Source organism: Triticum urartu, chromosome 7, assembly GCF_003073215.2.
Source record: "Triticum urartu cultivar G1812 chromosome 7, Tu2.1, whole genome shotgun sequence".
Taxonomy (NCBI): Eukaryota; Viridiplantae; Streptophyta; class Magnoliopsida; order Poales; family Poaceae; genus Triticum; species Triticum urartu.
Genome location: NC_053028.1, coordinates 579,877,599 through 579,880,645, shown reverse-complemented (window position 1 = coordinate 579,880,645; position 3,047 = coordinate 579,877,599).

Genomic DNA, 3,047 nt, shown 5'->3' with positions numbered 1-3,047 from the left:
GGCAAGTAACATACCGATGACAAAGGGAACAATGTATGTTGTTATGCGGTCTGACCGATAAAGATCTTCGTAGAATATGTAGGAGCCAATATGAGCATCCAGGTTCCGCTATTGGTTATTGACCGGAGACGTGTCTCGGTCATGTCTACATTGTTCTCGAACCGTAGGGTCCGCACGCTTAACGTTACGATGACAGTTTCATTATGAGTTTATATTTTGATGTACCGAAGGTTGTTCGGAGTCCCGGATGTGATCACGACATGACGAGGAGTCTCGAAATGGTCGAGACATAAAGATCGATATATTGGAAGCCTATATTTGGATACGGAATCGTTCCGGGTGAAATCGGGATTTTACCGGAGTACCGGGGGGTTACCGGAACCCCCCGGGGGTTATTGGGCCTACATGGGCCCTAAGGGAGAAGAGGAAAGGAGGCAAGAGGTGGCCACGCGCCCCTCCCCTCCCTAGTCCTAATAGGACAAGGAGAGGGGCGTGACGCCCCCCTTTCCTTTCCCTCTTCCTCCTCTTTCCCACTTCTCCTTCCCCAACTAGGAAAGAAGGGAGTCCTACTCCCGGTGGGAGTAGGACTCCCCCTTGGCGCGCCCTCCTTGGCCGGCCGCCCCCTCCCCTTGGCTCCTTTATATATGGGGGCAAGGGGGCACCCTAGAACACACAAGTTGATCTTTGTGATCGTTCCTTAGCCGTGTGCGGTGCCCCCTCCACCATATTCCACCTCGGTCATATTGTAGCGGTGCTTAGCGGAAGCCTGCGACGGTAGAAATCAAGATCGTCACCACGCATCTGCTGACGGAACTCCATCCCGACACTTTGCTGGATCGGAGTCCGGATCGTCATCCGAGCTGAACGTGTGCAAAAACTCGGGAGGTTTCGTAGTTTCGGTGCTTGATCGTCGGGCCGTGAAGACGTAACGACTACATCAAAACCGCGTTGTTATACGCTTCCGCTTCCGGTCTAACGAGGGTAACGTAGACAACACTCTCCCCTCTTGTTGTGCATCACATGAATCTTGCGTTGCGTAGAATTTTTTTTGAAATTACTTACGTTCCCCAACAGTGGTATCAGAGCCTAAGTTTTATGTTTGATGTTATATGCACGAGTAGAACACAAGTTGAGTTTGGGATGGGCGATATAAGTCATACTGCTTTACCAGCATGTCATACCTTGGTTCGAATTGTTGGATTGAAGCGGCCCGACCGACATTACACGTATACGCGAGACTGTTTCTACCGATGTGCTTTGCACACAGGTGGCTGGCGGGTGTCAGTTTCTCCAACTTTAGTTGAACCGAGTGTGGCTACGCCCGGTCCTTGCGAAGGTTAAAACAGCACCAACTTGACAAACTATCGTTGTGGTTTTTGATGCGTAGGTAAGATTGGTTCTTGCTAAGCCCGTAGCAGCCACGTAAAACTTGCAACAAACAAAGTAGAGGACGTCTAACTTGTTTTTGCAGGGCATGTTGTGATGTGATATGGTCAAGGCATGATGCTAAATTTTATTGTATGAGATGATCATGTTTTGTAACCAAGTTATCGGCAACTGGCAGGAGCCATATGGTTGTCGCTTTATTGTATGCAATGCAATCGCCTGTAATGCTTTACTTTATCACTAAGCGGTAGCGATAGTCGTAGAAGCATAAGATTGGCGAGACGACAACGATGCTACGATGGAGATCAAGGTGTCGCGCCGGTGACGATGGTGATCATGACGATGCTTCGGAGATGGAGATCACAAGCACAAGATGATGATGGCCATATCATATCACTTATATTGATTGCATGTGATGTTATCTTTTATGCATCTTATCTTGCTTTGATTGACGGTAGCATTATAAGATGACCTCACTAAATTTCAAGATAAAAGTGTTCTCCCTGAGTATGCACCGTTGCCAAAGTTCGTGCCCAGACACCACGTGATGATCGGGTGTGATAAGCTCTACGTCCATCTACAACGGGTGCAAGCCAGTTTTGCACACGCAGAATACTCAGGTTAAACTTGACGAGCCTAGCATATGCAGATATGGCCTCGGAACACTGAGACCGAAAGGTCGAGCGTGAATCATATAGTAGATATGATCAACATAGTGATGTTCACCATTGAAAACTACTCCATTTCACGTGATGATCGGTTATGGTTTAGTTGATTTGGATCACGTGATCACTTAAAGATTAGAGGGATGTCTATCTAAGTGGGAGTTCTTAAGTAATATGATTAATTGAACTTAAATTTATCATGAACTTAGTACCTGATAGTATCTTGCTTGTTTATGTTTGATTGTAGATAGATGGCCCGTGCTGTTGTTCCGTTGAATTTTAATGCGTTCCTTGAGAAAGCAAAGTTGAAAGATGATGGTAGCAATTATACGGACTGGGTTCGTAACTTGAGGATTATCCTCATTGCTGCACAGAAAAATTTCGTCCTGGAAGCACCGCTGGGTGCCAGGCCTGCTGCTGATGCAACTGACGATGTTAAGAACGTCGGCAGAGCAAAGCTGATGACTACTCGATAGTTCAATGTGCCATGCTTTACGGCTTAACCGGGTCTTCAACGACGTTTTGAACGTCATGGAGCATATGAGATGTTCCAGGAGTTGAAGCTAATATTTCAAGCAAATGCCGGATTGAGAGATATGAAGTCTCCAATAAGTTCTATAGCTGCAAGATGGAGGAGAACAGTTCTGTCAGTGAGCATATACTCAAAATGTCTGGGTATAATAATCACTTGATTCAACTAGAGTTAATCTTCCGGATGATTGCGTCATTGACAGAATTCTCCAATCACTTCCACCTAGCTACAAGAGCTTCTTGATGAACTATAATATGCAAGGGATGGATAAGACAATTCCCGAGCTCTTCGCAATGCTAAAAGCTGCGAAGGTAGAAATCAAGAAGGAGCATCAAGTGTTGATGGTCAACAAGACCACTAGTTTAAAGAAAAAGGGCAAGGGGAAGAAGAAGGGGAACTTCAAGAAGAACAGCAAGCAAGTTGCTGCTCAGGAGAAGAAACCCAAGTCTGGACCTAAGCCTGAA